Raw genomic sequence first — 23,412 nt, 5'->3', positions numbered from 1 at the left:
TGTTTATTACACATGTAATGCTGATTTTTTTTCCCACCGCTTAGTAGATCTGGGCAGACGTCTCATCAGGTTAATAATGAACTTGCTGCTGAGTAACCAGATGTAACCTGCCCAAACTGTCACCTTCTTGTCACAGAGATCCTTCCTCTTTAACCCCATTCTCGCTGGACAATGCAAAACTTAACTTGTTCACTGCCAGTACCTGGGGGGGGCGGTTGGTTAATAATAGGATGTTTCAGAGAGGAATGAGAGGGTTTGGCTGAGGGTGGAAAGAGGAAGAAGAGACAGAGCAGAGGGGTGGAGGCTGCAAATACCACAGGGAAAGTGGAAGAGCAAGGGCAGGAGTCGGGCAGCTCCCTCCGATCACTCTGATCTGGATCTATGGGACAAGGTAGGAGAAAGTACCTCTCCCCTTTTATCAGCTCTGCCTAGAAAACGTAATCACTGAGCCGGCTCCAAAAACAACCGTGGGCACTGGACTTCTCTGGGAATGTTACCGGGCAACTCAAGGGTAACGTCCCTTATCGCCCCCGCCCTGCACCCAGAACTCACAAACACCCCCCCAAATCCATGAAATACTTATCTACATTTTATTACTTTTGCATTTTTCTCCGTGTTCTGATGTAAAAATCTCCACCAATCCGATCCAGCAAAGTGCCCAGACTGTCCGTCATTATTGTAACATTGTGTCATTATATAGCACTAACATATCCTGTCACTCCGTACACAATGTATCACTCCCATCATCCCTGATCCCAAGATCAAATCTCCTTATCTCACACATACTGGGGCAGATATTATAGGAGACCAATTACCCCACAAGCCTGTGATGGCGCATAAGAGAGAACATTCAAACTCCATGCAGGTGTGGCCCCTGGTGTGAAGACAAAGTGGCCCCACAATGCTACAACTATATCTGTGTGGCTCCTAGCGATATATGAACATTCTCCTGTTCAGTCAGATCTATAATCTTCTTGTACATAGTGAGCAGTATTATAACTACTATAATACTGGCTCTATATACAAGAATATAACTACTATAATACTGCCTCTATATACAGGAATATACCTACTATAATACTGCTCCCTATATACAAGAATATAACTACTATAATACTGCTCCTATATACAAGAATATAACTGCTATAATATTGCCTCCTATATACAGGAATATACCTACTATAATACTGCTCCTATATACAAGAATATAACCACTATAATACTGCTCCTATATACAAGAATATAACTACTATAATACTGCTCCTATATACAAGAATATAACTACTATAATACTGCTCCTATATACAAGAATATAACTACTATAATACTGCTCCCTATATACAAGAATATAACTACTATTATACTGCCCCTATATACAAGAATATAACTACTATAATACTGCCCCTATATACAAGAATATAACTACTATAATACTGCCCCTATATACAAGAATATAACTACTATAATACTGCCCCTATATACAAGAATATAACTACTATAATACTGCCCCTATATACAATATAACTACTATAATACTGGCTCTATATACAGGAATATACCTACTATAATACTGCTCCTATATACAAGAATATAACTACTATAATACTGCCCCCTATATACAAGAATATAACTACTATAATACTGCTCCTATATACAAGAATATAACTACTATAATACTGCTCCTATATACAAGAATATAACTACTATAATACTGGCTCTATATACAGGAATATACCTACTATAATACTGCTCCTATATACAAGAATATAACTACTATAATACTGCCCCTATATACAAGAATATAACTACTATAATACTGCCCCTATATACAGGAATATACCTACTATAATACTGCTCCTATATACAAGAATATAACTACTATAATACTGCCCTCTATATACAAGAATATAACTACTATAATACTGCTCCTATATACAAGAATATAACTACTATAATACTGGCTCTATATACAGGAATATAACTACTATAATACTGCCCCTATATACAAGACTATAACTACTATAATACTGCTCCCTATATACAAGAATATAACTACTATAATACTGCCCCTATATACAAGAATATAATTACTATAATACTGCCTCCTATATACAAGAATATAACTACTATAATACTGCCCCTATATACAATAATATAACTACTATAATACTGCCCCCATATACAAGAATATAACTACTATAATACTGCCCCTATATACAAGACTATAACTACTATAATACTGGCTCTATATACAGGAATATAACTACTATAATACTGCCCCCCTATATACAAGAATATAACTACTATAATACTGCCCCTATATACAAGAATAAAACTACTATAATACTGCCCTATATACAAGAATACAACTACTATAATTCTGCTCCTATATACAAGAATATAACTACTATAATACTGCCCCCTATATACAAGAATATAACTACTATAATACTGCCCCTATATACAAGAATATAACTACTATAATACTGCCCCTATATACAAGAATATAACTACTATAATACTGCCCCTATATACAAGAATATAACTACTATAATACTGCCCCCTATATACAAGAATATAACTACTATAATACTGCCCCTATATACAAGAATACAACTACTATAATATTGCTCCCTATATACAAGGATATAACTACTATAATACTGCTCCTATATACAAGAATATAACTACTATAATACTGCACCTATATACAAGAATATAACTACTATAATACTGCCCCCTATATACAAGAATATATCTACTATAATACTGCTCCTATATACAAGAATATAACTACTACAATACTGCTCTCTATATACAAGAATATAACTACTATAATACTGTCCCTATATACAAGAATATAACTACTATAATACTGTCCCTATATACAAGAATATAACTACTATAATTCTGCCCCTATATACAAGAATATAACTACTATAATACTGCTCCTATATACAAGAATATAACTACTATAATACTGCCCCTATATACAAGAATATAACTACTATAATACTGCTCGTATATACAAGAATATAACTACTATAATACTGCTCCTATATACAAGGATATAACTACTATAATACTGCTCCTATATACAAGAATATAACTACTATAATACTGCTCCTATATACAAGAATATAACTACTATAATTCTGCCCCTATATACAAGGATATAACTACTATAATACTGCCACTATATACAAGAATATAACTACTATAATACTGCCCCTATATATACAAGAATATAACTACTATAATACTGCACCTATATACAAGAATATAACTACTATAATACTGCTCCTATATACAAGAATATAACTACTATAATACTGCTCCTATATACAAGAATATAACTACTATAATACTGCCTCCTATATACAAGAATATAACTACTATAATACTGCTCCTATATACAAGAATATAACTGCTATAATACTGCCCCTATATACAAGAATATAACTGCTATAATACTGCCCCCTATATGCAAGAATATAACTACTATAATACTGCCCCCTATATACAGGAATATAACTACTATAATACTGCTCCTATATACAAGAATATAACTACTATAATACTGCCTCCTATATACAAGAATATAACTACTATAATACTGCTCCTATATACAAGAATATAACTGCTATAATACTGCCCCTATATACAAGAATATAACTACTATAATACTGCCCCCTATATACAAGAATATAACTACTATAATACTGCCCCCTATATACAAGAATATACCTACTATAATACTGCTTCTATATACAAGAATATAACTACTATAATACTGCTCCTATATACAGGAATATAACTATTATAATACTGCACCTATATACAAGAATATAACTACTATAATACTGCCCCTATATACAGGAATATAACTACTATAATACTGCTCCTATATACAAGAATAGATCTACTATAATACTGCTCCTATATACAAGAATATAACTACTATAATACTGCCCCTATACACAAGAATATAACTACTATAATACTGCCCCTATATACAAGAATATAACTACTATAATACTGCCCCCTATATACAAGAATATAACTACTATAATACTGCTCCAATATACAAGAATATAACTACTATAAGGGTATGTTCACACGAGGGCGTGCGTAACGGATGAAATTACGGGGATGTTTCAGCCTGAAAACATCCCCGTAATTTCAGCCGTAACGGCATGTGCAGGCGCTTGAACGCCGCGTCCATTACGGACGTAATTGGCGCTGCTATTCATTGAAGTCAATGAATAACGGCTCCAATTACGGCCAAAGAAGTGACAGGTCACTTCTTTGACGCGGGCGTCTATTTACGCGCCTCATTTGACAGCGGCGCGTAAATTACGCCTCGTGTGAACAGACAAACGTCTGCCCATTGCTTTCAATGGGCAGATGTTTGTCAGCGCTATTGAGGCGCTATTTTCGGACGTAATTCGGGGCAAAAACGCCCGATTTACGTCCGTAAATAGGCCGTGTGAACATACCCTCATACTGCCCCTATATACAAGAATATAACTACTATAATACTGCCCCCTATATACAAGAATATAACTACTATAATACTGCCCCCGATATACAAGAATATAACTACTATAATACTGCCCCTATATACAACAATATAACTACTATAATACTGCCCCTATATACAAGAATATAACTACTATAATACTGCCCTCTATATACAAGAATATAACTACTATAATACTGCCCCTAGATACAAGAATATAACTACAATAATACTGCTCCCTATATACAAGAATATAACTACTATAATACTTCTCCCTATATGCAAGAATATAACTACTATAATACTGCTCCCTATATACAAGAATATAACTACTATAATACTGCTCCTATATACAACAATATAACTACTATAATACTGCCCCCTATATACAAGAATATAACTACTATAATACTGCTCCTATATACAAGAATATAACTACTATAATACTGCCCTCTATATACAAGAATATAACTACTATAATACTGCCCCTAGATACAAGAATATAATTACTATAATACTGCCCCTATATGCAAGAATATAACTACTATAATACTGCCCTCTATATACAAGAATATAACTACTATAATACTGCTCCTATATACAAGAATATAACTACTATAATACTGGCTCTATATACAGGAATATAACTACTATAATACTGCCCCTATATACAAGACTATAACTACTATAATACTGCTCCCTATATACAAGAATATAACTACTATAATACTGCCCCTATATACAAGAATATAATTACTATAATACTGCCTCCTATATACAAGAATATAACTACTATAATACTGCCCCTATATACAATAATATAACTACTATAATACTGCCCCCATATACAAGAATATAACTACTATAATACTGCCCCTATATACAAGACTATAACTACTATAATACTGGCTCTATATACAGGAATATAACTACTATAATACTGCCCCCCTATATACAAGAATATAACTACTATACTACGGCCCCTATATACAAGAACATAACTACTATAATACTGCCCCTATATACAAGAATATAACTACTATAATACTGCCCCTATATACAAGAATAAAACTACTATAATACTGCCCTATATACAAGAATACAACTACTATAATACTGCCCCCTATATACAAGAATATAACTACTATAATACTGCCCCCTATATACAAGAATATAACTACTATAATACTGCCCCTATATACAAGAATAGAACTACTATAATACTGCCTCCTATATACAAGAATATAACTACTATAATACTGCCTCCTATATACAAGAATATAACTACTATAATTCTGCTCCTATATACAAGGATATAACTACTATAATACTGCTCCTATATACAAGAATATAACTACTATAATACTGCACCTATATACAAGAATATAACTACTATAATACTGCACCTATATACAAGAATATAACTACTATAATACTGCTCCTATATACAAGAATATAACTACTATAATACTGCTCCTATATACAAGAATATAACTACTATAATACTGCCTCCTATATACAAGAATATAACTACTATAATACTGCTCCTATATACAAGAATATAACTGCTATAATACTGCCCCTATATACAAGAATATAACTGCTATAATACTTCCCCCTATATGCAAGAATATAACTACTATAATACTGCCCCCTATATACAGGAATATAACTACTATAATACTGCTCCTATATACAAGAATATAACTACTATAATACTGCCTCCTATATACAAGAATATAACTACTATAATACTGCTCCTATATACAAGAATATAACTGCTATAATACTGCCCCTATATACAAGAATATAACTACTATAATACTGCCCCCTATATACAAGAATATACCTACTATAATACTGCTTCTATATACAAGAATATAACTACTATAATACTGCTCCTATATACAGGAATATAACTATTATAATACTGCACCTAAATACAAGAATAGATCTACTATAATACTGCTCCTATATACAAGAATATAACTACTATAATACTGCCCCTATACACAAGAATATAACTACTATAATACTGCCCCTATATACAAGAATATAACTACTATAATACTGCCCCCTATATACAAGAATATAACTACTATAATACTGCTCCTATATACAAGAATATAACTACTATAATACTGCTCCTATATACAAGAATATAACTACTATAAGGGTATGTTCACACGAGGGCGTCCGTTACGGCTGAAATTACGGGGATGTTTCAGCCTGAAAACATCCCCGTAATTTCAGCCGTAACGGCATGTGCAGGCGCTTGAACGCCGCGTCCATTACGGACGTAATTGGCGCTGCTATTCATTGAAGTCAATGAATAACGGCTCCAATTACGGCCAAAGAAGTGACAGGTCACTTCTTTGACGCGGGCGTCTATTTACGCGCCGTCATTTGACAGCGGCGCGTAAATTACGCCTCGTGTGAACAGACAAACGTCTGCCCATTGCTTTCAATGGGCAGATGTTTGTCAGCGCTATTGAGGCGCTATTTTCGGACGTAATTCGGGGCAAAAACGCCCGATTTACGTCCGTAAATAGGCCGTGTGAACATACCCTCATACTGCCCCTATATACAAGAATATAACTACTATAATACTGCCCCCTATATACAAGAATATAACTACTATAATACTGCCCCCGATATACAAGAATATAACTACTATAATACTGCCCCTATATACAACAATATAACTACTATAATACTGCCCCTATATACAAGAATATAACTACTATAATACTGCCCTCTATATACAAGAATATAACTACTATAATACTGCTCCTATATACAAGAATATATCTACTATAATACTGCCCCTAGATACAAGAATATAACTACAATAATACTGCTCCCTATATACAAGAATATAACTACTATAATACTTCTCCCTATATGCAAGAATATAACTACTATAATACTGCTCCCTATATACAAGAATATAACTACTATAATACTGCTCCTATATACAACAATATAACTACTATAATACTGCCCCCTATATACAAGAATATAACTACTATAATACTGCTCCTATATACAAGAATATAATTACTATAATACTGCCCCTATATACAAGAATATAACTACTATAATACTGCTCCCTATATACAAGAATATAACTACTATAATACTTCTCCCTATATACAAGAATATAACTACTATAATACTGCTCCCTATATCAAAGAATATAACTACTATAATACTGCTCCTATATACAAGAATATAACTACTATAATACTGCCCCCTATATACAAGAATATAACTACTATAATACTGCTCCTATATACAAGAATATAACTACTATAATACTGCTCATATATACAAGAATATAACTACTATAATACTGCTCCCTATATACAAGAATATAACTACTATAATACTGTCCCTATATACAAGAATATAACGACTATAATACTGCCCCTATATACAAGAATATAACTACTATAATACTGCCCCTATATACAAGAATATAACTACTATAATACTGCCCCTATATACAAGAATATAACTACTATAATACTGCTCCTATATACAAGAATATAACTACTATAATACTGCCCCCTATATACAAGAATATAAATACTATAATACTGCCCCCTATATACAAGAATATAACGAATATAATACTGCCCCCTATATACAAGAATATAACGACTATAATACTGCCCCTATATACAAGAATATAACTACTATAATACTGCCCCTATATACAAGAATATAACTACTATAATACTGCCCCTATATACAAGAATATAACTACTATAATACTGCCCCTATATACAAGAATATAACGACTATAATACTGCCCCCTATATACAAGAATATAACTACTATAATACTGCCCCTATATACAAGAATATAACTACTATAAGGGCGGGTTCACACATGGCGGAATTGCACTTAAATTCCGCTGCGGACACTCCGCAGCGTTAATCCGCAGCGGAGCCGTTTCTACATTGACTTTCACTTTAATTTAGCAGTGTTCGTTTACACGATGCGTACAATTCCGCTGCGGAGCATAGGCTGCGGAGCGGAATTTGGTGTCCGCAGCATGCTCTGTCTGTTGCGGAGCAGTGGCGGACTCATGGCGGAATTTCTCCATTGACTTCAATGGAGATTCAAAGTTCCGCAATGAAGTCCGCAGCTGTCATGCACATGTCATGTGTGCTGCGGATGCGTCTTGCTTTTTTTACTTGACATTTCTTCATTCTGGCTGGACCTATGTATTTCTAGGTCTACAGCCAGACTGAGGAAGTCAATGGGGCTCCCGTAATGACGGGAGCGTTGCTAGGAGACGTCAGTAAATAGTCACTGTCCAGGGTGCTGAAAGAGTTAAGCGATCGGCAGTAACTGTTTCTGCACCCGGGACAGTGACTACCGATCCCAATATACATGTATCTGTAAAAAAAAATGAAGTTCGTACTTACCGAGAACTCCCTGTTTCTGTCTCCAGTCCGGCCTCCCAGGATGACGTTTCAGTGTAAGTGACGGCTGCAGCCAATCACAGGCCAAGCACAGGCTGCAGCGGTCACATGGACTGGCGCGTCATCCAGGGAGGTCGGGCTGGATGCCGAAGGAGGGACGCGTCATAAAGACAACGGGCGGTAAGTATGAATTTCTTTTACTTTCACTAGGGAAAGTGCTGTCCCTTCTCTCTATCCTGCACTGATAGGGAGAAGGGAAGCACTTTTCCCGCAGTCCGCAGCAGCTAGTCCGCATCAATTTTCTGCACATTTTGTGCAGATCCGCAGCCGTAATCCGCAACCCGGATTAGGTGCGGCATTGATGCGGACAGTTGCGGAGGAATTCCGCCATGTGTGGTCATGCCCTAATACTGCCCCTATATATAAGAATGTAACTACTATAATACTGCCCCCTGTATACAAGATTATAACTACTATAATACTGCCCCCTATATACATGAATGTAACTACTATAATACTGCCCCTATATACAAGAATATAACGACTATAATACTGCCCCTATATACAAGAATATAACTACTATAATACTGCCCCTATATACAAGAATATAACTACTATAATACTGCCCCTATATACAAGAATATAACTACTATAATACTGCCCCTATATACAAGAATATAACGACTATAATACTGCCCCCTATATACAAGAATATAACTACTATAATACTGCCCCTATATACAAGAATATAACTACTATAATACTGCCCCTATATATAAGAATGTAACTACTATAATACTGCCCCCTGTATACAAGAATATAACTACTATAATACTGCCCCCTATATACATGTATGTAACTACTATAATACTGCCCCCTGTATACAAGAATATAACTACTATAATACTGCCCCCTATATACATGAATATAACTACTATAATACTGCTCCTATATACAAGAATATAACTACTATAATACTGCTCCTATATACAAGAATATATCTACTATAATACTGCCCCTATATACAAGAATATATCTACTATAATACTGCCCCTATATACAAGAATATATCTACTATAATACTGCCACTATATACAAGAATATAACTACTATAATACTGTCCTATATACAAGAATATAACTACTATAATACTGCCCCCTATATATAAGAATATAACTACTATAATACTGCTCCCTATATACAAGAATATAACTACTATAATACTGTCCCTATATACAAGAATATATCTACTATAATACTGCCCCTATATATAAGAATGTAACTACTATAATACTGCCCCCTGTATACAAGAATATAACTACTATAATACTGCCCCCTGTATACATGAATGTAACTACTATAATACTGCCCCCTGTATACAAGAATATAACTACTATAATACTGCCCCCTATATACATGAATATAACTACTATAATACTGCTCCTATATACAAGAATATAACTACTATAATACTGCTCCTATATACAAGAATATATCTACTATAATACTGCCCCTATATACAAGAATATATCTACTATAATACTGCCACTATATACAAGAATATAACTATTATAATACTGCTCCTATATACAAGAATATAACTATTATAATACTGCCCCTATATACAAGAATATAACTACGATAATACTGCCCCTATATACAAGCATATAACTACTATAATACTGCCCCTATATACAAGCATATAACTACTATAATACTACCCCCTATATACAAGAATATAACTACTATAATACTGCTCCTATATACAAGAATATAACTACTATAATACTGTCCCTATATACAAGAATATATCTACTATAATACTGCTCCTATATACAAGAATATAACTACTATAATACTGCCCCTATATACAAGAATATAACTACTATAATACTGTTCCCTATATACAAGAATATAACTACTATAATACTGCCCCTATATACAAGAATATAACTACTATAATACTGCCCCTATATACAAGAATATAACGACTATAATACTGCCCCTATATACAAGAATATAACGACTATAATACTGCCCCTATATACAAGAATATAACTACTATAATACTGCCCCTATATACAAGAATATAACGACTATAATACTGCCCCCTATATACAAGAATATAACTACTATAATACTGCCCCTATATACAAGAATATAACTACTATAATACTGCCCCTATATATAAGAATGTAACTACTATAATACTGCCCCCTGTATACAAGAATATAACTACTATAATACTGCCCCCTATATACATGAATATAACTACTATAATACTGCCCCTATATACAAGAATATAACTACTATAATACTGCCACTATATACAAGAATATAACTATTATAATACTGCTCCTATATACAAGAATATAACTACTATAATACTGCTCCTATATACAAGAATATATCTACTATAATACTGCCCCTATATACAAGAATATATCTACTATAATACTGCCACTATATACAAGAATATAACTATTATAATACTGCTCCTATATACAAGAATATAACTACTATAATACTGTCCCTATATACAAGAATATATCTACTATAATACTGTTCCCTATATACAAGAATATAACTACTATAATACTGCTCCTATATACAAGAATATAACTACTATAATACTGCCCCCTATATACAAGAATATAACTACTATAATACTGCCCCCCTATATATAAGAATATAACTACTATAATACTGCCCCCTATATACAAGAATATAACTACTATAATACTGCCCCCTATATACAAGAATATAACTACTATAATACTGCTCCTATATACAAGAATATAACTACTATAATACTGCCCCTATATACAAGAATATAACTACTATAATACTGCCTCTATATACAGGCATATAACTACTATAATACTGCCCCCTATATACAAGAATATACCTACTATAATACTGCCCCTATATACAAGAATATAACTACTATAATGCTGCTCCTATATACAAGAATATTACTACTATAATACTGCCCCCTATATACAAGAATATAACGACTATAATACTGCCCACTATATACAAGTATATAACTACTATAATACTGCTCCCTATATACAAGAATATAACTACTATAATACTGCTCCTATATACAAGAATATAACTACTATAATACTGCCCCTATATACAAGAATATAACTACTATAATACTACCCCCTATATACAAGAATATAACTACTATAATACTGCCTCCTATATACAAGAATATAACTACTATAATACTGCTCCTATATACAAGAATATAACTACTATAATACTGCCCCCTATATACAAGAATATAACTACTATAATACTGCTCCTATATACAAGAATATATCTACTATAATACTGCCCCTATATACAAGAATATATCTACTATAATACTGCCACTATATACAAGAATATAACTATTATAATACTGCTCCTATATACAAGAATATAACTATTATAATACTGCCCCTATATACAAGAATATAACTACGATAATACTGCCCCTATATACAAGCATATAACTACTATAATACTGCCCCTATATACAAGCATATAACTACTATAATACTACCCCCTATATACAAGAATATAACTACTATAATACTGCTCCTATATACAAGAATATAACTACTATAATACTGTCCCTATATACAAGAATATATCTACTATAATACTGCTCCTATATACAAGAATATAACTACTATAATACTGCCCCTATATACAAGAATATAACTACTATAATACTGTTCCCTATATACAAGAATATAACTACTATAATACTGCCCCTATATACAAGAATATAACTACTATAATACTGCCCCTATATACAAGAATATAACGACTATAATACTGCCCCTATATACAAGAATATAACGACTATAATACTGCCCCTATATACAAGAATATAACTACTATAATACTGCCCCTATATACAAGAATATAACGACTATAATACTGCCCCCTATATACAAGAATATAACTACTATAATACTGCCCCTATATACAAGAATATAACTACTATAATACTGCCCCTATATATAAGAATGTAACTACTATAATACTGCCCCCTGTATACAAGAATATAACTACTATAATACTGCCCCCTATATACATGAATATAACTACTATAATACTGCCCCTATATACAAGAATATAACTACTATAATACTGCCACTATATACAAGAATATAACTATTATAATACTGCTCCTATATACAAGAATATAACTACTATAATACTGCTCCTATATACAAGAATATAACTACTATAATACTGCTCCTATATACAAGAATATAACTACTATAATACTGCCCCTATATACAAGAATATAACTACTATAATACTGCCTCTATATACAGGCATATAACTACTATAATACTGCCCCCTATATACAAGAATATACCTACTATAATACTGCCCCTATATACAAGAATATAACTACTATAATGCTGCTCCTATATACAAGAATATTACTACTATAATACTGCCCCCTATATACAAGAATATAACGACTATAATACTGCCCACTATATACAAGTATATAACTACTATAATACTGCTCCCTATATACAAGAATATAACTACTATAATACTGCTCCTATATACAAGAATATAACTACTTTAATACTGCCCCTATATACAAGAATATAACTACTATAATACTACCCCCTATATACAAGAATATAACTACTATAATACTGCCTCCTATATACAAGAATATAACTACTATAATACTGCTCCTATATACAAGAATATAACTACTATAATACTGCCCCCTATATACAAGAATATAACTACTATAATACTGCTCCTATATACAAGAATATATCTACTATAATACTGCCCCTATATACAAGAATATATCTACTATAATACTGCCACTATATACAAGAATATAACTATTATAATACTGCTCCTATATACAAGAATATAACTATTATAATACTGCCCCTATATACAAGAATATAACTACGATAATACTGCCCCTATATACAAGCATATAACTACTATAATACTGCCCCTATATACAAGCATATAACTACTATAATACTACCCCCTATATACAAGAATATAACTACTATAATACTGCTCCTATATACAAGAATATAACTACTATAATACTGTCCCTATATACAAGAATATATCTACTATAATACTGCTCCTATATACAAGAATATAACTACTATAATACTGCCCCTATATACAAGAATATAACTACTATAATACTGTTCCCTATATACAAGAATATAACTACTATAATACTGCCCCTATATACAAGAATATAACTACTATAATACTGCCCCTATATACAAGAATATAACGACTATAATACTGCCCCTATATACAAGAATATAACGACTATAATACTGCCCCTATATACAAGAATATAACTACTATAATACTGCCCCTATATACAAGAATATAACGACTATAATACTGCCCCCTATATACAAGAATATAACTACTATAATACTGCCCCTATATACAAGAATATAACTACTATAATACTGCCCCTATATATAAGAATGTAACTACTATAATACTGCCCCCTGTATACAAGAATATAACTACTATAATACTGCCCCCTATATACATGAATATAACTACTATAATACTGCCCCTATATACAAGAATATAACTACTATAATACTGCCACTATATACAAGAATATAACTATTATAATACTGCTCCTATATACAAGAATATAACTACTATAATACTGCTCCTATATACAAGAATATATCTACTATAATACTGCCCCTATATACAAGAATATATCTACTATAATACTGCCACTATATACAAGAATATAACTATTATAATACTGCTCCTATATACAAGAATATAACTACTATAATACTGTCCCTATATACAAGAATATATCTACTATAATACTGTTCCCTATATACAAGAATATAACTACTATAATACTGCTCCTATATACAAGAATATAACTACTATAATACTGCCCCCTATATACAAGAATATAACTACTATAATACTGCCCCCCTATATATAAGAATATAACTACTATAATACTGCCCCCTATATACAAGAATATAACTACTATAATACTGCCCCCTATATACAAGAATATAACTACTATAATACTGCTCCTATATACAAGAATATAACTACTATAATACTGCCCCTATATACAAGAATATAACTACTATAATACTGCCTCTATATACAGGCATATAACTACTATAATACTGCCCCCTATATACAAGAATATACCTACTATAATACTGCCCCTATATACAAGAATATAACTACTATAATGCTGCTCCTATATACAAGAATATTACTACTATAATACTGCCCCCTATATACAAGAATATAACGACTATAATACTGCCCACTATATACAAGTATATAACTACTATAATACTGCTCCCTATATACAAGAATATAACTACTATAATACTGCTCCTATATACAAGAATATAACTACTATAATACTGCCCCTATATACAAGAATATAACTACTATAATACTACCCCCTATATACAAGAATATAACTACTATAATACTGCCTCCTATATACAAGAATATAACTACTATAATACTGCTCCTATATACAAGAATATAACTACTATAATACTGCCCCCTATATACAAGAATATAACTACTATAATACTGCTCCTATATACAAGAATATAACTACTATAATACTGCCTCCTATATACAAGAATATAACTACTATAATACTGCCCCTATATACAAGAATATAACTACTATAATACTGCCCCCTATATACAAGAATATAACTACTATAATACTGCCTCCTATATACAAGAATATAACTACTATAATACTGCTCCTATATACAAGAATATAACTACTATAATGCTGCCCCTATATACAAGAATATAACTACTATAATACTGCTCCTATATACAAGACTATAACTACTATATTTCACTGGGTGGATACCAATGGGAATTTATTAGTTACAACGTAACATTCAATATAAGATTCGTTTCACTCTTCAGTAATTTGTAATAATGATACACTTGTATCTAGACAGATAATTCACTAGTGCTTGCGCACTTTACATTGACACATGTAATAGGTTCGGATAAGGCAAGGATGCGTTATGTTTTAATGGTTAATACCATCAAACTCTAATATTTTTATTTTGCGATTTATGTATTTTTTTCTCTCGTATTTTAATTATTTTGCTATTTTTATTATATTTTAGTTTTGTTATATCCAAGTTGGGATTGGTTACCGGCCTTGTCAAAAAGCTATCAGAAATAAGAGCGCTAAACCCGCAGCGTTTGGAGAAGCGCTTAACATTGACTTGTTTATGCATTTGGATACTAAAGAGATTGAACAATTGGGTTCTATCAGGGACACAAACCAGTAGAGAAGCAACTTAACATCTGAGGAGAAAGACACACCGTGAGGCTCGAAAAAGACAAGAATAGTAGGTATATTCTTTATATATAGTGTGACTGCTCTTACAGTAGAGGTTTCATAGTGTGACCGCTCTTACAGTAGAGGCTCCATAGTGTAACCGCTCTTACAGTAGAGGTTCCATAGTGTGACTGCTCTTACAGTAGAGGTTTCATAGTGTGACTGCTCTTACAGTAGAGGCTCCATAGTGCAACCGCTCTTACAGTAGAGGTTCCATAGTGTGACTGCTCTTACAGTAGAGGTTTCATAGTGTGACTGCTCTTACAGTAGAGGCTCCATAGTGTAACCGCTCTTACAGTAGAGGTTCCATAGTGTGACTGCTCTTACAGTAGAGGTTCCATAGTGTGACTGCTCTTACAGTAGAGGTTCCATAGTGTGACTGATCTTACAGTAGAGGTTCCATAGTGTGACTGATCTTACAGTAGAGGTTCCATAGTGTGACTGCTCTTACAGTAGAGGTTCTATAGTGTGACCGCTCTTACAGTAGAGGTTCCATAGTGTGACTGCTCTTACAGTAGAGGTCCCATAGTGTGACTGATCTTACAGTAGAGGTTCTATAGTGTGACTGCTCTTCCAGTAGAGGCTCCATAGTGTGACTGCTCTTACAGTAGAGGTTCTATAGTGTGACTGCTCTTACAGTAGAGGTTCCATAGTGTGACTGCTCTTACAGTAAGGCTCCATAGTGTGACTGCTCTTACAGTAGAGGCTCCATAGTGTGACTGCTCTTACAGTAGAGGCTCCATAGTGTGACTGATCTTACAGTAGAGGCTCCATAGTGTGACTGCTCTTACAGTAGAGGTTCCATAGTGTGACTGCTCTTACAGTAGAGGTTCCATAGTGTGACTGATCTTACAGTAGAGGTTCTATAGTGTGACCGCTCTTACAGTAGAGGTTCCATAGTGTGACTGCTCTTACAGTAGAGGTCCCATAGTGTGACTGATCTTACAGTAAGAGGCTCCATAGTGTGACTGATCTTACAGTAGAGGCTCCATAGTGTGACTGATCTTACAGTAGAGGCTCCATAGTGTGACTGCTCTTACAGTAGAGGTTCCATAGTGTGACTGCTCTTACAGTAGAGGGTCCATAGTGTAACTGCTCTTACAGTAGAGGTTCTATAGTGTGGCTGCTCTTACAGTAGAGATTCTATAGTGTGGCTGCTCTTACAGTAGAGGTTCTATAGTGTGACTGCTCTTACAGTAGAGGTTCCATAGTGTGACTGCTCTTACAGTAGAGGTTCTATAGTGTGACTGCTCTTACAGTAGAGGCTCCATAGTGTGACCGATCTTACAGTAGAGGCTCCATAGTGTTACTGCTCTTACAGTAGAGATTCTATAGTGTGGCTGCTCTTACAGTAGAGGTTCTATAGTGTGACTGATCTTACAGTAGAGCTTCCATAGTGTGACTGCTCTTACAGTAGAGGTTCTATAGTGTGACTGCTCTTACAGTAGAGGTTCCATAGTGTGACTGCTCTTACAGTAGAGGTTCTATAGTGTGACTGCTCTTACAGTAGAGGCTCCATAGTGTGACCGATCTTACAGTAGAGGCTCCATAGTGTTGCTGCTCTTACAGTAGAGATTCTATAGTGTGGCTGCTCTTACAGTAGAGGTTCTATAGTGTGACTGATCTTACAGTAGAGCTTCCATAGTGTGGCTGCTCTTACAGTAGAGGTTCTATAGTGTGACTGCTCTTACAGTAGAGGTTCCATAGTGTGACTGCTCTTACAGTAGAGGTTCTATAGTGTGACTGCTCTTACAGTAGAGGCTCCATAGTGTGACCGATCTTACAGTAGAGGGTCCATAGTGTGACTGCTCTTACAGTAGAGGTTCCATAGTGTGACTGCTCTTACAGTAGGGGCTCCATAGTGTGACTGCTCTTACAGTAGAGGTTCCATAGTGTGACTGCTCTTACAGTAGAGGTTCCATAGTGTGACTGCTCTTACAGTAGATGTTCCATAGTGTGACTGCTCTTACAGTAGAGGTTCCATAGTGGGACTGCTCTTACAGTAGAGGTTCTATAGTGTGACTGCTCTTACAGTAGAGGCTCCATAGTGTGACCGTTCTTACAGTAGAGGTTCCATAGTGTGACCGCTCTTACAGTAGAGGTTCTATAGTGTGACCGCTCTTACAGTAGAGGTTCCATAGTGTGACCGCTCTTACAGTAGAGGTTCCATAGTGTGACCGCTCTTACAGTAGAGGTTCCATAGTGTGACTGCTCTTACAGTAGAGGTTCCATAGTGTGACTGCTCTTACAGTAGAGGCTCCATAGTGTGACTGCTCTTACAGTAGAGGCTCCATAGTGTGACTGCTCTTACAGTAGAGGTTCCATAGTGTGACTGCTCTTACAGTAGAGGTTCCATAGTGTGACTGCTCTTACAGTAGAGGTTCCATAGTGTGACTGCTCTTACAGTAGAGGTTCCATAGTGTGACTGCTCTTACAGTAGAGGTTCCATAGTGTGACTGCTCTTACAGTAGAGGTTCCATAGTGTGACTGCTCTTACAGTAGAGGTTCCATAGTGTGACTGCTCTTACAGTAGAGGTTCCATAGTGTGACTGCTCTTACAGTAGAGGTTCTATAGTGTGACTGCTCTTACAGTAGAGGTTCCATAGTGTGACTGCTCTTACAGTAGAGGTTCCATAGTGTGACTGCTCTTACAGTAGAGGTTCTATAGTGTGACTGCTCTTACAGTAGAGGTTCTATAGTGTGGCTGCTCTTACAGTAGAGGTTCTATAGTGTGACTGCTCTTACAGTAGAGGTTCTATAGTGTGACTGCTCTTACAGTAGAGGTTCTATAGTGTGGCTGCTCTTACAGTAGAGGCTCCATAGTGTGACCGATCTTACAGTAGAGGGTCCATAGTGTGACTGCTCTTACAGTAGAGGTTCCATAGTGTGACTGCTCTTACAGTAGAGGTTCCATAGTGTGACTGCTCTTACAGTAGAGGCTCCATAGTGTGACTGCTCTTACAGTAGAGGCTCCATAGTGTGACTGCTCTTACAGTAGAGGTTCCATAGTGTGACTGCTCTTACAGTAGAGGTTCCATAGTGTGACTGCTCTTACAGTAGAGGTTCCATAGTGTGACTGCTCTTACAGTAGAGGTTCCATAGTGTGACTGCTCTTACAGTAGAGGTTCCATAGTGTGACTGCTCTTACAGTAGAGGTTCCATAGTGTGACTGGTCTTACAGTAGAGGTTCCATAGTGTGACTGCTCTTACAGTAGAGGTTCTATAGTGTGACTGCTCTTACAGTAGAGGTTCCATAGTGTGACTGCTCTTACAGTAGAGGTTCCATAGTGTGACTGCTCTTACAGTAGAGGTTCTATAGTGTGACTGCTCTTACAGTAGAGGTTCTATAGTGTGGCTGCTCTTACAGTAGAGGTTCTATAGTGTGACTGCTCTTACAGTAGAGGTTCTATAGTGTGGCTGCTCTTACAGTAGAGGTTCTATAGTGTGACTGCTCTTACAGTAGAGGTTCTATAGTGTGACTGATCTTACAGTAGAGGTTCTATAGTGTGACTGATCTTACAGTAGAGGTTCTATAGTGTGACTGCTCTTACAGTAGAGGTTCTATAGTGTGGCTGCTCTTACAGTAGAGGTTCTATAGTGTGACTGCTCTTACAGTAGAGGTTCCATAGTGTGACTGATCTTACAGTAGAGGTTCTATAGTGTGACTGCTCTTACAATAGAGGCTCCATTCTTACAGTAGAGGTTCCATAGTGTGACCGCTCTTACAGTAGAGCTTCCATAGTGTGACTGCTCTTATAGTAGATGCTCCATAGTGTGACTGCTCTTACAGTAGAGGCTCCATAGTGTGACTGCTCTTACAGTAGAGGCTCCATAGTGTGACCGATCTTATAGTAGATGTTCCATAGTGTGACTGCTCTTACAGTAGAGGCTCCATAGTGTGACTGCTCTTACAGTAGAGGTTCCATAGTGTGACTGATCTTACAGTAGAGGTTCCATAGTGTGACTGATCTTACAGTAGAGGCTCCATAGTGTGACCGCTCTTACAGTAGAGGCTCCATAGAGTGACTGCTCTTACAGTAGAGGTTCCATAGTGTGACTGCTCTTACAGTAGAGGTTCCATAGTGTGACTGATCTTACAGTAGAGGCTCCATAGTGTGACTGCTCTTACAGTAGAGAATCCTCTTCTATGTTGGTGTAGAATCCTTCTTTCCTCTAGATGTAGTGGTCGCCCCTTGTTGTAGTTCCAGTCCGGGGTATAAATAGATGATGAGACGTCACTGTACTGACCGTCACATATTTAAACATAGTTATTAGGTCTCCCGTCAGATGTCTTTATTCTAAATTAAATTACTCTTATTTTGATCATATTTTGGGTACTGTAGTCCGACCACTCCATTAAGCCCCTCGTGCACTCGTCAGTATTTGAAACCAAAACGAGTAGTGGAACATAAACAGAGAAAACCTATAATGGAAAGATTTGCACCTCTTCCATGTTTCGGACCCGCTCCTTGTTTTGCCTTCCAAATACTGACCAGAATTCTCACGTGTGCATGAGGCCTTATTACTTTGGTTGTCACCTATGAACCCTTCTCCAGCTCTGCTATGTCTTTCTTATAGACTGGCGCTCAGCACTATGCACAATATTCTATACACTGTGTTCTCGTCATGTACATCTTTGCCCCTTTTCATGCACCCCATGATCTTATTTGGCTTGGCAGCAGCTGCCGGACACTAATTACTATAGTTATTTACTGTCACTAATGTTCTTAGTCCTTTTCCAAGTCAGTGTTAGGCTCTGTTCACATCTGCGTTGGGGTCCCGTTCTGTCGTTCCGTAGTCAACTACGCTATTGCTTCAGGCAAATCGACGGGTCCGGTGCACAACAGACACAAACGGAAACCACGGACACCGGATCCGTTACCATCGAAATCAATACATTTTTACGACTGTTTTTCTATAGAGTCCATTAAAAACGGTTCCAAAAACGTCCCGAGAAGTGACCTGCACTTCTTTTACTCAGCCGTTCTTTTACGCGGCCGTATTTCAAAATGGGCGCGTAAAAAAAACGGCCCATCGGAACAGAACGCCGTTTTTCTCAATGAAATCAATGGGCAGATGTTTGGAGGCGTTCTGCGACCTAAAATGGGCTATGTGAACATACCCTAAGTTTGAAAAGTTTTCTTTTAGGGCATGTTCACACAGGATGGATACGCTGCGTAAAAGTACACAGGGTATCAGACCCAGAACCCGCAGGGAATTACAGCCGAAAATCCGCACCAAATTGTGGGGCAGGTTTTCTGGCGGAATCTACACAGCGGAAAGCAGTTTTTGAAAGAAAAGACAATACTGACCCCCTGGGCGTTGCCACAGCGCCGCATAGTTCAGCCTCCTGCGATGACGCTGCAGCCCATGTGATGATGGACAGAGGGATGATCGCTATGTCAACGCCCGGGGGAGAAGTAGAGACTTTTTTGTTATTAAATTTAAACAAAAAAATATATATATTTTTTTCTGATTTTGTGATTTTTGCAGTCCGAGTTGCGTCCGCGTGGCATCCGTTTTTCTCATCCGTCATTCTCCTCTGTGAGCTCTTCCTGGTTTTACTTTTCCATGCATTTCTTTAGCAACTGATGCGTGACAATCATCCATGCGCTGTCCGTTTTTTTCACTTACCCATAGACTTCAATGGCCGAGTCTGATCCGCAAGAACGGATGCTAAGGGCATGGCCAGACGTGGCGTTTTTCTGTAGACACTGTCCGCATCAACGCCGCACATAATCTGCGTTGCAGATTCCGTTGCGGCTTTGCCTAAAATGTGCAGTAAATTGCTGCGGATTAGCCGTTGCGTATTCAGGTGAAGAGTTCTTCCTGCTGTCTTTTAAAACATTTCATCTCAGTCTGGCTGTAGAGCTGGAAACACATAGAAATACATAGAAACACATAGAAATACATAGAAACACATAGAAATACATAGAAACACATAGAAATACATAGAAACACATAGAAATACATAGAAACACATAGAAATACATAGAAACACATAGAAACACATAGAAACACATAGAAATACATAGAAACACATAGGTCCAGCCAGAATGAGGAAATATCCTGTTTGTAAAACCAATCCGCAACGCAACGCACATAACATCTGCGGATTTCATTGCGGAATTTGGAATCTCCATTGAATTCAATGGAGAAATTCCGCAACAAGTCCGCAACAGCCAGTGTATGCTGCGGACACCAAATTCCGCACCGTAGCCTGTGCTCCGCAGTGGAGATTTCCCGCAACGTCTGCACGAACCCAACTAAAAAGGTGTGGAAACCAATGGAGAAAATGTCCGCTGTGGATTTCCAGAGCAATTCCCGCCAGTCTGGCCGTGCCCTAATAGGAGACGTGGTGAGTTTCACGCAACGTACACGCGCTCCATGACAGATCACAGATGTGTGAAGAGCCCCATTGAATTGCAGTGGTCCGTTATTTAAATGGACATCACACGGACGTGACTGCGGGCCGCGCACAATCTCTGCTAATGCATCTGCGCTCGCTGTTGAACGTGCCTACGATCTTGCGATGACAAAGAAATCGGAAATGCGATAATCACAACGTATTAATCCTGTCCACATTTTTGCATATTAATATCTTCATGACATAGTGAACTGTGACCTGCAGAATAAAGGAGGAACCCCGGAGGTAACCCAACCCCTGTGGTGCCAGTTATCATGACTACTCCGAGGCTGTGACTGTTTATCTCATCTCTATGGAGATCTGCGCTCAGCGCCAAGTACTTAACCCTTGATGCACTAGAACTGCTGAAGATCCCTGCCGTGCAGGTCAGCGCAGCAGATTCTACAGACCCGGTTATATAATATTATTATCCGGATATCAGATATAGAGGGGACCTCGGGGTGCGAAAGGTAAGATACAGTGGAAATCCGCTCCTGATGTAATGTCTCTGGGGGATATAATAGTGCTGGAGTGATATAAGAGGAGCGGCTGATATCAGTCACATATATGATGTAATGTCTCTGGAGGATATAATAGTGCTGGAGTAATATAAGAGGAGCGGCTGATATCAGTCA

General features: G+C 35.9%; 1 protein-coding gene across 2 annotated transcripts in view; it reads left to right on the top strand.

Annotated features, from left to right (window-relative positions):
• The first annotated feature begins 304 nt into the window (after positions 1-304).
• LOC142657009 (uncharacterized) overlaps positions 305-23,412 on the top strand; it is a 37,681-nt gene continuing 14,573 nt past the window's right edge. The window contains exons 1-2 of one of the 2 annotated variants that reach the window (XM_075832060.1): positions 305-391; positions 16,154-16,381. The gene's annotated coding sequence lies outside the window, so the exon portion shown is untranslated. Of the gene's footprint in view, positions 392-16,153; positions 16,386-23,412 lie in introns of both variants that reach the window. The other variant, XM_075832061.1, reaches the window with a different exon arrangement.

Source organism: Rhinoderma darwinii, chromosome 7 (assembly GCF_050947455.1).
Source record: "Rhinoderma darwinii isolate aRhiDar2 chromosome 7, aRhiDar2.hap1, whole genome shotgun sequence".
NCBI lineage: Eukaryota > Metazoa > Chordata > Amphibia > Anura > Rhinodermatidae > Rhinoderma > Rhinoderma darwinii.
The sequence above is the reverse complement of the archived record's forward strand: the minus strand, read 5'-3'. Positions and strand labels throughout refer to the sequence as shown.